Consider the following 14623-nt stretch of genomic DNA (forward strand, 5'->3'; position numbering starts at 1 on the left):
TCTCGCGGAGAGGGCATTCTATTTTCGCAGTTAAATCGTAAAGTTACGAAATACTTTGTCGACATCGTAGATAATAAGGTCAACCCCATTATGCTTAGTGCAAAGATGCCCTCTGCTAACGTCAGTGAATACTCATTAACATTGATTAGTATGTTGGAGAGCGAGTACATCATTTCCAGCTGACAAGCTAATAATGGAAGTTGAATATCTCCAGTTGCATCGAATTAAAGTTGAATAGTTTTATACGTTTTCCTAAGAATTCGGATACCTTACAGACCCTTTGATATTTTACATCTCTATTGTTTCAAACAGAATAATAGAATACAATAACTTTATTATTCCACATATTATTCCTTTCGTGAATTCGACTGTTTTGAACTCAGGCTTTTCTATCCGGTGTGGGGAGGATGGTGATTTTACCCACCTGCAACATTATCAAAACAGCATACAGAATTCCAGGTGTTGGTAAAAGACACGAATTCAAATTTACGTCACACAAGGCCTCTGTTCCACTCCACTCATCAGTGGCAATACCCATTCTAAATTATGCATCAATTGTCTTGGAATCTGCTTTTTCTCACGCTAGTGGAAGGTGCAAGTCTCAAAGGAGATTCATCAAATACCGCTGTCAAAGGAACAAGGTCATATACCAACCCGAAGATTATGCAGACATGTGTGATGTCAAAAACTCAATTCCTGCCACAGCAAAAGAAAATGATCAGTAAATTCCCTTCCCGGTGACTTTCTTTTTTATTTATTTATTTATATAAGAGGAGTGTTTGAAAAGTTCGTGCCCGAGTATGAAGGATTTATTTGAGGAGTCTGGCAACATGTTACTTTTCAGGATAGTCCCCTTTGGATTCAATACACTTTTTCCACCGATGCTGCAATGCGTTGATTCCAGCTATGAAGAAGGTTTTCTCTTAGGCCTTCAGGAATGCATCCACTGTAGCAATTACAGCGCATTTCGGTGGGAAAATGGATGCCAACAAGGTATTTTTTCATATTTCAACAGAATTTGGCAATTTATTTGCAGGCCTGTTTGACATTCATCTAGCACTTGAGCATCTTGACCTCAAAGCCAACACAGCATATCTATTCTGAGTCTTTAAGTGCTATTAACTCGATGCAGAATGAAACGTTCCCTAACAAAGCAGATCCAAACTTATCTGGCTAAAAGACAGGCAATAAACTAGTATTCTGTTGGATACCAGGACATTCTGGAATTAGAAAACAGATGTGCAGATCAAGCAGCAAAACAACCTATAAACTCAAATGTGACTGAAATATCCCTGGACAAGACTACAAACCATCAAACCAAAGGCCTTCTACTCTCAGTGGAAAATATGGCAAGTACACATTAACCTGTTGAAATTAAGACGTTACCATCTTTCTGGTTTTCTAGTACCAGGAAAGTAAGTTAAGAAATGGTGCTTGCCAGAGTGCGCGAATTGGACACACTCATCTAACTCATCTTCATCTTGGTGGTTGTAGGGTTTTAGGCACATCAGCGAGTTAGACCTTTATCAGTGAGCCTATCTTTGAGATTTGGACAATAAAAATTCCCTAAAACAAGAGGAAATTCGAAGCCGATCTCGTGAACATCGATTTATAATGGGAAAACATTAATCAAAAGTAGGATCAACTTACACAGGTCCATCTTTTTAAATCGGTGGTCAAATAAGCAATCAGCAATGAAATCAGAGTGTTTCAGTACTATTTCAATTTTTGAAAGATTAAAATCCCTCCAGTAGATGTTACTCCTTAAGACTCAGCATGTTAATCTTCCATAATTCGCTATATATATATATATCAGAAAATCGATATAAAGACCAGCAGGGATATAATTTGATTCATTGCAAAGAAATACGATCACCTCAAACAATCATAATATAATTATGGGCGGTATTTCAGCATTCATTCCTTCATTAAGTCTACCCACCAGCTTGAGATAACAGAAGTGTCTGATAATAGCGATTCATTCATGATAAGTAATGGGATTAAGCTAACAGAACATAAGACTGATAGCATCTTTAGAAATTACCGGCAATGCGAGTCTGTTCTCCTTCACCCACCGGGATGTTCACTGGGTGTATTTAGTTGTGGGAAAATGCAAATAAATTATACGAGAATCACAAAATGCCCGTGCTGATGCTACCATATTAAGGTATTAAATAATTTCATTTCCGTGTTTCCAGGTAATTTCTTAGAAGGAAATTAGCATCTGGGTACATTGGGTGATGCAAGGAGTGTCTTAGTATTGTAATGAAAGGTTGGTTTGTTCTATTGGAGGATAGATTGTGTATTAAGGGGTTTTTCCGTTTGTTTATAAAATGCAATTATAAATAGTTGAATAAATAACTTATAAATGCAATCTCTTCTTATCTTCCCCATTCTAACTATCAGAAATGAATCTAAGAATAAATCTCGCCGCAATTTGCTCTTTCCAAATCTTATATTACCGGAAAGATTAATATTACATTTTTCCTGTAATCTAATATACGAGGGATGATTGATAACTACGTGGCCTAAGGCTGAAAGTGTCCTGTCCATTATACGCTAATTATAATTAGGTGCCATCTATTATAAATATCTCTGCAAACATTTAAAGAGAATTTTTCCAGAACAATTATTATTTTAAAATGAATTCCTTTGGTCATCATCTCGCAGGTTACGTATTGCAATGAGTACAATCATCTGATTTTGCCTTTTGAGTTGTTCCATTCTCCAGTTTTAGCAACTTCAGATTTGGGGACCAAGCTAATTGGCCCCCAAATCTAACTCAGCCACGGTTAAAAGAGCTCATGAGTGTCTCCAATCTAGACAGGACTCGAACCCAGGAAAATATCAAAGTAAACGATTTTGAACGTGGTAATTATGTCATTAGGACTACTGACTTCTAGTTTGAGACCAAAAATGTGTCCCTCTAAAAACGAGGGACACCAATGCTTAAGGACTGCTATAAAAAGTGTGCTGAGAAGATTGTGTGGAAAAATAAATATTGATCTTTGATGCTGCTACTTTCTTTCATGGTCAAACCACAAATTTGAATCACCCCTCATATTATCACTATCCTCCTGCCTTTCTTATTTACTAAACAGAGAATAAAAACTTTAAATAAATATACAACGACCTTTGAGTAGTTGAAAATAACAGTTTAAAAACTTTACATCTATATTTGAAGCTAATAATATCGATAATCCATGTCTCTTCCATTATTTATGAACTCAGGATGTTCCCAAATTGTTGTCGATTTTCCTAACTGGATCCTTTAATCCAGCCTTCGGTCTATGGTATTAACTCCAACGTCCGAGTACCTCGTGACTTCATTTTTGTGTGTTTATCATAAACATTCTAATCATCAGTACCTTCGGGTTCATCAGGTGGGTTGTTATTAACTCAGTAAAGATTAAATTGCATTCTGAAGTAAGTCCCTCCCGAATCTGTAGTGCGAAATCGATTCCTTTGGAATATTTCCAACCCGGCCATATTTCATCCAATATTGATCCCTTCATATTTGAGAAAATGTTTTCGAAGTTCGTATTGATCTTAATAAGTGAGAAGAGAAAATTATGTCCTCCTTTATATTTTGTGGTGGTAATAATCCGGCAAGGAAACAGTGATGATAATCCCCGAAAAAGAAGCCAAATCAAAGATGCGCGTAGACTCGATCCATCAAAGTTCTGCAATAGCGAACACACTCCTCCGATCAGGCTGCGTCCACGGCGATATAGCTGCGAGGGGTCTTATCGAGTACCGTCCAAACTTTCCCGCCTGACGGAGCAAGATACAGCGTGGTTGGAGGAGTATTTGATCATCTCCCTCAACCGCGCATGCGTGATCGATATCTCCAATCTGTTGGTGTGAGTCACGAGCGAGAGCAAAAGCGTTGGAAGCAGGCGTGAGAGTACCACTCGCATCAGATTGAGCCGTCAGCAGCTGAAACGCGGCTCGTAGACCGGTAGCACAAGGGTCTGGATGCAGCTCGTGAATTTTAAATGAACCCAGGAGTGAGAAGGGGGGAAGGAGGCAAAAAGAAAAAAAAATAGGAGAGAGAGAGAGAGATCGCCCTGCAGAGATATTTGATGAGTTTTGTTCTTGTCACTGCAATGCCTCTGGTGGCTCGGTCTTGAGGTCTACTGCAGCGAGACACCCACTCGTCATACGACGTCGCCGATGACAAACGTACGAAGTAGGTGGACAGCGACGGGCGTCCGCACATAATCGTCGCCTGTTGGGAAAAGGGCATCGCACTCGGTCACCGCAAAGACGAGACCTCTGTTGCCAGACTGCCTCGTGCTGGTTACTCACCCCGGGAAGTAAGGTAACGTACGGTTCAAAATTTAAATTAAATTAATCTTTGCATGAAAATGTTCAGTTTGTATTTAGGTAAATTAGACTCGGATGGTTGATGTAATTTGTCTAGATTCAAACGTAGATTTTTATTAACGAGTATTCCCAATGCAAAAAAAGGTATCGTTTTTAGCATTTTGACGTGGTAAGTTGTGTGTGATGTCAGCTGTCGAAATCAGAGGCTGATGAACTTGTGATGGACAGTAACAGAGATAAGCCAACAATGGTGGAAATAAACAACGGGTTGAGAGGAATACAGTCCAACAAAGATCAAAACGCAGTTCACAATAAGCACACCAAGCAGAACAGAACAAAAAGGTTGAGATAAAGATAAAACAAAACACAAATGTAGATGAAACATTCCAATGAATGTTGTCTTTTTGGTCCGTGTTTAATACAACGATCCACAACGAACTCAATTTCCAAGTTAAGAAGAAACAAAGCTCTCTTCCACTCCTGGTAATAATGAAACAGCCAAAAGCGATGGAAAACAAAATTTTATTATTTTCATTTCGCATGACGTAACCTTGACGCATTCGTAGCTGTGTGTGTATATTCAAATCGCGTGCAGCATAACAAAGTAATCGGGTTATTTATGTACACACTTACATACACCCTTTTTTAGTTTTCCTAATCGGACTCGCCTTCGAAGTCACGAGTTTTCCGTTGAAGACCACTCTATCTGGGTTTCGCGTCTATTTGCTCTTGTCGCTGTGTATTTTGTGCTGGCGCCTTGTACCGCCTTCTGCTTCGGAGACAAAAGAAATGTCAGAGCGTCGGCATGGAGATTAAACGGAAATAGGCCTTATTTTTAATCTCGCGGAGAAAGAAAAACGCACGAAAGAATTAGATGTATTCTGTAGGCGAGTTTATATGCGCGTGGACACATTGGTACGATCTAATATTCATACGTGCACACTTTTAGTATACAATCCAATATTAATGAATGTTTTCTCCTCATTCTAAATTCCCTTTGTTGTGAATTGTGAGTCAATGAGAATAAAGCAGTTTATTTTCAGTCAATAAATACTAAACTTGAACTAGAGTGGTCAACTTGGTCCAAATACTAAAATTGACCCTTTAAGATTGATCCAGATAACAGGACAGATATAGAAGAATGTCCATGTCGATTCTGTGAAGTTGATATTAAGTATATACAATCTCTTAAAGGAAACTTCAACTTTTTTTTTATTCTTTGTGCGATTTAAATAAAGCATAATTAAGAAAGTTTGCAAATTGTGTTGTAATGCTAGATTTTCCTTGGTCTTGAGGTCTACTCCAGATTTTAAGATTACTACAAGTTATACTCCGAGTCAATTTTCAAATTTAACCTACATTATCCACTGGATCCCCATCAAATCTTTAATATTTTAAAGATTTGATGGGGATTGGCTGAGTACAATGCCAAATTTATGTTTAACAAATACAACCTAATATACTCCAACATATACAGAGACACTAAATGAAAAAGATTTGGTTACAAAATAATAATAATGATCTATGAGCTTAGATGACACCAATAGCCATCTGGGGACACTTTTTTCCTGACTGTAAACCTACTCCACTCCTCTCATCTGCAACTAGGACGTCTTTGTTTGGTGTCCAACTGTTTTCCCATTTATTTATTCAATTTTAACCCCTACTCTCATGTTCCAAGACTCAAACATTAAAATTCATGTCGTTCTGAAAAGAATCTAATCCAAATTCTCAAAATAACCCAACCAAATCTTTTCCACATTGTGTGGAAGAACAGCAAACCTTCCTTCAGCGAGAGGGCCAATGATACTATTCAGTTGTTTATGTTAGTTACGTAGTTTTAATGACCGTTGTGCATTCAATATCCAGCTTCTATTTGAATATAGCTATGAGGAAGGCACTTGCGAGATGGTGGATTGAATGAAAACTAACAGGTGAGCCAAACCTGTCGAATGCAGAAAGCATCAGCATTTTTGAAAAATTTACATCTAAAGATGTAATAAAGCGGATGACCCCATGATTGAAACATCGAGTTGCCAATATGATTCTTAAACACAATCGTTACAGCGCGCTTAGAAATAATTTGCATTTTCATTCACGAAATTTGGCTTTGTTGATTCAGTGCACTAAATCGTGGCGCTCGCTCTTTTCAGACCTGGCAGAAGTAATCTTGTTCATTACTTTCATCTGAATGGCACAAGTTTCTAATGTCCAGACAGTGCCGGGCTTCTAAATAACTAAAGACTAGTTGAGAAACTGCTCTGATAACCAAGGGCATGAGAATCGTGAATTTACCACATAGAATGATAACTCAGGAAACACCGGCAGCACCCAGAAATCTTAAATAGTTACTGAGACTCTGAAACATGCAGAATATTCGAAATACTCGGACACACACGTACTATTCGCCAGATCTGTTCCTTTGCGACTTAGACTGAGTGGTTCCTTCATTAATGTATCTACCTGATAGCGATTCACCATTAGCCCTCAGAACGGCGTGGATTAGTCGTGGCCATGTACTCAACGAGGTGTCAAAATCATGTTACAGTGATCCGGTCCATTTTGACTCAACTGCCTCCCAAAGTTGTACATTAGATGGTTGCGATTTCCACGCCAAAGTGCTCTTTCAACTTTGTCCCACAGGTATTCAATTGAATTTGGTGGCTGGGAGGGCTATCGCAGTAGCTGCAATTCACTCATATTCCTGGAACCAGTTCCGTAAAATTTTGCTACATGCATTGTTCTATAGAGGAACCCTTTCGCGGATGGATACACTGCAGCAACTAAGGGATGTGCCTGGTCGACTATTTCCCCATAACCCGAGGCTTCCAGATTTTTCTCCACTGGTATCAAAAGGCCCAACTTGCATCTTTACAAAAGTACTCCCCACTATTATACACTGCCGACAGCAGCTTGCGTTGTTTACACCTGGTATATAAGGTACAATACCCAGTTTTGGTATGAAAGGTCCAAGGTCCATTGACTCATGCTGTTTTCCTCATATTCTGGTCCTTTCACCAACATGAAACAACAGGAATCTGGATTCGTTAGCCAAGGTAGCGTATTGCCAATCGTCCACTGTCCAAGTGGTGTTCCTGAGCCCACTGTAACCGTACCTCCTTGCTTTAGTCACAGAAATGGAACCCAGTTCGGTCGTCAGCTGTAATATCCCATTCTTGACAAGGTAGAACAAGTTGTGCGTTCTGAAATGCTTATTATTATACTGAATTATTTAACTGACTGTCACCTTTGTTGCCTTGTCAGCTTCTGTTGACTTCTCTCATCAATGTGCTGTTTCCGACCACAGGATTGCCGTTGGCTGGATGTTATTGGACCAATCTCAATACACTCGAGACACAATCGTAGGTTTGCAATTTCCTCGCTACTCATACCAGAGCTTCTGATGCTAACTACCATATTCTGTTCAAAGTCACTTAAATGGTGCTGTCATCTTGCCAAATACTGACATATATTTTACAAATATGGGGCGTTTCAAAAGCATGCTACGCATATCGCCAAGCATGTGATGAGATCCTCTACATGCAGACGGAATTGGCGAAAAATGGTTAATGCTTTATTATCATGATTTCAATTTGACCCTTATTAAGCAAGTGGGTGGGAAACTCAACATGGTGGGACAATTTTAAATCAATTCTCACCCACAAAGCAAACGACATCATAGGGCTGACAGTACAAGAACCATTACCAAGATTGCGATCACCAGTTCTAAGTTAGATGATGACAATCGAATGGTTAAAAAATAATAATGAACATTTTGACAAAGGATTGGTTTTGTTTAATTTTATTATTACCACTCAAAACTCCACAGCCATGATTATAACTACTAATTATCTTCTATATGATAGGTGGTAGAAGAGTCCACTAATCAGTTTGTCCTATGAGCCAAAGATAAGTGGCGTATGCTTTCAGGGGCATCCTAACTGTTAGGGTTTAAGGTTGGTAATAATGATGGGTACAATCGAATGATTAATAATCGATTATGCTCATCAGGATAATCATATACATTTGGACCGTGCAATGGTTGGTGGGACTCCAACTTTGGTATTACATTACCGAATTCCAATATTCTGCTGTAGTTGTAGGGAGTGTTCATCAGAAACCAGACAGACAAACATAAGGCTAACGTGGATGAAAGGTTTTGATTGTAAGTTTGTTTTTTACATTAGAAATAACTTGTATAATTTCACGAGATGATCGACAAAGGTCAGTTTTCGGTTCAAATCATTTGTTTTCCTGTCATCCATTTTCTTAGCGGTAATGTGTAGCCTTTCTAAGATACCATCCCCTTGGCTCATTTGATTGTCTTACACGGCTTAACCAAAAAAAATTGCTTTTTTTTAAAGAAATGTTCTGTACCCACGTATTTCTCATTCATTCTGACCGCTTCTCTGTTAAAGGCAGCGAACTCATAATTATATTCTAATTAAGTGGCTTAACTTTTCCACCCATCCGCATCTCTTCAAACAGAATATTTGATTACAGGCACATGCTTCGTTCGTGGACCGCATTTTTTATTTCAAGTGTGAACGCTATCGCTGTGTCACTGAAGAGGAGGAATTTCATTTAAAAGAAATGTATTTGTACAACCAGTAGAATAACACACAGAATTAGAGGCTACATCATCGATCTCGCTTTTTTTTTTTGGTTTAATACTGTTCCAACATAAAAAGTAATACCCATTCAAAACCGATCCCTGGTAAAAATTCCATTGAAGAGCTCATCTGAAGTTTCTCGGTGTATTAATAGAAAGAGTGCATCGGTCTCGGTGAGGATAGCGTGAAATATGGCAAAAGTTTTTAATCACGGAATACTTAAAACCCCCATACTTCTCTATTTTTATAAAATGAACTAATAGAACTAAAATTACTAAGCTATCAGAATTGAACGAGGGTTAATGTACTTCCGATTGATTTAGGCTTCTAAATCTTAAAGGACCTTAGCGGGCAAAAATACAGACGATTTTATTGTAGAAGTGGACTTGTATTGCAATAATTCTCGATTTCATGGACCTCAATTTAACAAACTTCGGAAATAACGGACAGTGTCCACTGAACTAGGCTTTTCATCCATCAGATGAGGAATTGGATGATTACCAATTTCAACTGATGGTACTTTACCATCAGTTGAAATTAATCAACAATAAAGCAAATTCAGCATAAAGCCAATGAGCAGGAGAGAACAAATTATATTGATAAACGAACGCTGGCCTTGCATTCCTTTAACAGTGCTGTGTCTGATAATCAGATCGAAAAACAGAAATATTATTTGAAGCATTTTTCTCTTGAAGTAACTTTAAAAGAAATGGTTGAACATTGAAGTAGCTTGTAATGTTGTCCTTAGTCGTGTTTATAATCCTGTTATGAAGAAACCGTAAGCCCAATAAAATGTTTCTGTGTCCTGGCCTTTTAAAAGAGTTGACATTGGGGAGGTAGCCAGGATTTTTCTCATCATCACCTCCATCATACTGCAATGCGTATCGGACATCAGTAGGGTGTCATCTGAACCTACAGAGAGGATACTCGTGAGTATTCAAGCTGTTCTACGTGCATTATTCTCTCAAGATTAATGGACAATTAGATTTACTGGACAGCACTTACTCCCATGCAGCCCGCCAGCTCAAGTTATATTAATAAACTGAAATTCAAAGGCTGAAGCTCATTATAAGCCTATATTTCCTTCATTTTCAATGAGGTGCTTTAACAGTTTTATTACCTTTTGTTACTAATATTATGAGTCGTTCTAGTAAGTTCCTCTTCAGTAATAAAATTACGGCTCTTGTTAATTAAAAATTATTTCGATAGACATTGATTAATTGCTATCTGTGACATTTTAACCGTATTCAAAAGCTGGGCAATCAAAACCCAATATACTTGAAAATTTGTTTCCAAAATTATTCATTTCCACTGAAGATGATTCCATTGATGTACCATTAATTAAGGGTGAGGCCATCCCTTTTGACAAGATGCCACCTTCAGAAGTTTCTGGCTGTAATGAACTCCTGTAACACAAAACCCATAATTACGTGCTCTGGAAGCTCTAATTATGGCAACAAATTCATTCAAGGCCGGTAAGATACATATCTAAAAATATCCTGTTCCTTATCAATATTGCTTCCTTGATGCAGACTCTTCGTGAATGTCCGCACTGTCCCCCCCCCTCAAGTTATGGATGCATAATTAGCTGTGCTGCAAGTTAATTACACAGAAAACTATGCTAATTAAACTTTGGCTAATTGCTAATTATCTATAAACTTAGATATACGTATCTCTGCAATTAATGTTATTTGAGAACAAGACTGAGTTTTCTCCAACCACAGAAATAATTGTAAGATTCTACTAAATGAATTTCTACTTTAATCGCGGGGGTTTTTAACAACAGACTGAGGATAAACAAAGATTTTATAATGAAATTTCCAATTCTGAATACGAAAAACACTTCTTAAAGAACATTTGCAAGCCATCCATCAAACTTAATCATTCTTCTAACCTTTATATATCACAGCGAAGTAATAAACCCCAGAATCCAACTAAAGTTGCCACCATAGCTGGAGTTGCAGCATTATGAAACAAATGTTAAGTTGAGAGCAACGTTATGTCAAGAGCTATTTTAGAATCTTCCCCTTAACATTGTAAATGCCACTATTTTACACCAACTAATTGAACATACTATTCTCTCCTTCCTAAATTACGCTTTTATATTCGGTAAACTTAAGACATCCTTTCATTCCTTGCCCATCCAACACCACATTAAATTTCTTACATAATTTTCTAAACGTGACTGTAAATTGTCCTTGGAGTGTTTTCTGCAAGCGATAAAAAACTGTAAATGTGGCTGCAGGGCCACTCATTGGTTAAAATTTAACTTTATCAGACGTAAGCACGAGATAAACCATCTCTTCCTCCAGAACTTCTTTCCTAATAATGGCTTGCGTTCGCTACCGATCCCTCTCAACTGAGAAATTTATAAGGATTGAATAAACTCTGGAATAATACAATGTTTACATTTTAATGGCTTTTCTTGCCGGCAGCACGAGCTCCGACTTCCACTGCCCGAGCGGCGTCTAAGAATGATTGATTAAATCGGAGTCTGTTCTGCTCGCATATGGCGCTAGAGTAGACGTATAGCAGATTAACGTAACACATCGCCTTCTTCCCCCCTTTTGCATTTTTCAGTAATAAATTTAGATGCAGTGAAGAAGAAACACAAGTTGTATCGCTCGATTTGGAAAGGAGAATGGATTGTCCAACTTTATCCAGTCTTAAATACTCTCAAATGTTGGAATTCGTAATAATATTCATATGGCTACAGAATGTGGGTGTTAAATGAAGCGAAATACATCCATAGCCAAGTTACCTGCACTGCATAGATCTTCAGGAGTAAGTTTGGATTAGTCGTTTTGCTAGTTTCGGGATGAAAAGCAGAGAAACACTTGAGGCCACATAATGAAAAATCCCTTAAATGTTCTTCACTTTCAAGATGGAATCGAATCCAAGCTTTTCCCAAGTGGTCTGAAAGAACAGGGATTATAGTAGCATGGGTCTCCTAAGCTAACAAGAAGGAGAAGATTATGATCACCTTTAAGAAGGACAATATATGTATGGAAGATCACGAAAATGCACGGATGCACATTTTAACTTATAGTTAAATCTTAAGTATTGCCGAAACTGTTCTTGACCTTTCAATGTACCTACAATAAAAAATGGAATCAGCTGTGTCCAAGAATTCGAGTTTGTTTGATGCAGTGACCGAGACGATTGGGCTCAAGCGAATGAAACATGGAGCTCACGGATGGAATTATTTGTTTTGATGGATAAAAAACGCGGTTTTTTATCCACCTAATAACTCTTCCTCTGGAGTTATTTGAAGGAAACAGTTTTTCCTGGTTTTCCTTCGAGTATCGTTGATTTCAAAGAGAAGATTCCATGTGAAATCAGACTGATTACGTCCTGCCATGGAAAATTTTCAGCATACTGATCCAAAACCGTAGACGTCGTCGCTATTCAGTACACTGCGACACCAAAATGGCATTGTCTTCAGATATTTCTTCGTCTTTTTCAGCAATCGAGTATTTCTCCTCAGGTCACGCCTTCAATACAAAGACTAATGGCACGCACCATTAAACTCGCGTCCCCTTTCTCCCTCTCACCGATTGTTCACCAACAGCCCCTGTCCCCTCTTTGTCACTACCGTTTCATCCTGTCCAATTAACGCAACTAATTAGATTGCAAACTAATTATTTTCGATATTAATATCGTATGATTAATCATCTGAAAGAACCTTCTCCACTTCATCCTAATGAAATTATTTTTGATATTAATTAAGTACAGTCGCAATTAAGCAGAATTTTCTATAGCGAAGAAGGTGATGGCTTGCTCACGATACGTATTCAGATAGCAATCGAATTGTTTTCAGTGTTAATTGGATAGATGGAATGGTGAAAATTTGTTCTTCACTCTGACGAAGTTGGGTGTGATATTAATTAGTCTGCATTACAAGTACTTTGAATATACTTCAGGGTGATTAGAGCTTTTCTTCAGATACGATGAATCGGATTTCCTTAATTCGACAAAGGTACTGCATAACTTTATTGTGGGTTCCAAACTTTGATACCTTAAATCAGAAAAAATGTCCAATATTTAAGCTTAAGTAGCCAAAAGTTTTCCCTCAGAGAACTTCCAAAACATGTAATTTTCAAAATATAAAGATGACAGTCATTAGAAAAGACAAACAGTTCGTTATCTTGACCCAGTTAGATTATTTATAAAGGAAACCATGTTCTAGTAAATAAACAAGAAAGTTTGTGTTCCTTTCTGGTGTTTCAAACCCTAAAAGGGGGATAGTGGAAAGTTTTGATCGAAACTGTTTCCAAACAATAAAAACTATTCCATTTTCCCAAGAAGTTTTACTTCAAAATAAACTGGAAATTATTTAAAGCTTTAAAAATTAATAATTAACAAATTTAGATATCGAAAACCAGGTTGATTCTTTGGCGCATCGATTACTCTGTTCATAGCCTGTAAGTTCATATGGTCCTACATGAGTTAAAACGCTTTTCCTTTTATCATACATTTCATGTTTCTAAAAAATCTATTGGAATACTCGAATAGTTATAATATTTATATATTTAGTAAACTGATAACAAAAAACGAGGTCCTCAAACAGCAACGAATTTCATATACATCTTAAAAGCTTTTCTGCTTGTCAGCCATGTTTCTCCTTCATTGCACACAACCAGCGCACGATAAGAAACATAATATGCAGTTCTTCAGCTACAATACAATCTATGAATAACTTACTCTACCCTCCCCCCCCAAAACAAAAGTATAATATTTCATATTAAGGGTTACCAGAGAGAACAAATTCATACACCCATGTTTATTATAACCGTAAATTGTGTGTTCTCTGGTCGATATTCCTGTTTTGCTGGACAAAAAACGCCTTGCTGGTCTCTCCTAGGACCGACTAACTTAGCCACAGTGTGAAAAAAAAATTAAAACTTAAAGTTTCTCGCTTTATTGGCAGAATTCCACGGTATTGGGAAGACTGATTATAATCATTGTACTTATCAGTGAGCACCCCTTTTTCCTTAGTCCACTGATTGCTGAAAGCAAGCACTGGATGACGTTATCATGAAATAGAAGTGATTGTAGCAGTAATGAAAAATAATGCAAGAAAGGAAGCTTATCAGCCAAAAAAATAAAAAACCTACAGTTCACCCATCCGTAGCCCCCAGAAATTTGTCTAGTTCTCCCTCGAATTTATTCAACTCATCCACTTCCACAACAACAGATGGAAGCCTGTTCCAACAACCAACCACCCTCTGGCTGAAGGCAAACTTACACACATCTATCCTGCAACCATCCATCCTCAATTTGAATTTATGCCCACAGATGTGTGCGGTCTCAGCAAGCTGAAGAATACCATTGAAATTCTGCTTACTCAATCCATTCAAGGCTTTAAACTCCTCAATCAGATCTCCCCACAGGTGTCTAGTCTCGAGATTGCAATTTGCAGAACTGAAGCCTTTCGAGGTAAGAGCACCTTTAGTATGACCTCCAAGCAAAGACACTCAGGTGGATGATGGAAGCTCGCTCCACTTCACCCATCGGAGGTTTCCGGGAAAAGTAGTAGATCAATTGGTATTAGCCATATAGTACATGAAAGCCACAAGCTTTTGCTGCTCGAGCGAAATAAATAATAAAAATACAAGAAAAAAAAAATAAACTACTTATGCGTTCCCACCTCACTTAGGTAACTATCAAGCTGACCTTTG

At 37.9% G+C, this 14623-nt stretch overlaps 1 protein-coding gene across 1 annotated transcript in view; it reads left to right on the forward strand.

Moving 5' to 3' along the window:
- Nucleotides 1-3917: 3917 nt before the first annotated feature.
- Nucleotides 3918-14623, forward strand: part of LOC150088448 (amino acid transporter heavy chain SLC3A1-like) — a 97985-nt gene continuing 87279 nt past the window's right edge. The window contains exon 1 of the mRNA XM_090370780.1: nt 3918-4324. The gene's annotated coding sequence lies outside the window, so the exon portion shown is untranslated. The remainder of the gene's footprint in view (nt 4325-14623) is intronic.

Source organism: Mastigoproctus giganteus, chromosome 3 (genome assembly GCF_048544385.1).
Source record: "Mastigoproctus giganteus isolate SK-2022 chromosome 3, ASM4854438v1, whole genome shotgun sequence".
NCBI classification, from domain to species: domain Eukaryota; kingdom Metazoa; phylum Arthropoda; class Arachnida; order Uropygi; family Thelyphonidae; genus Mastigoproctus; species Mastigoproctus giganteus.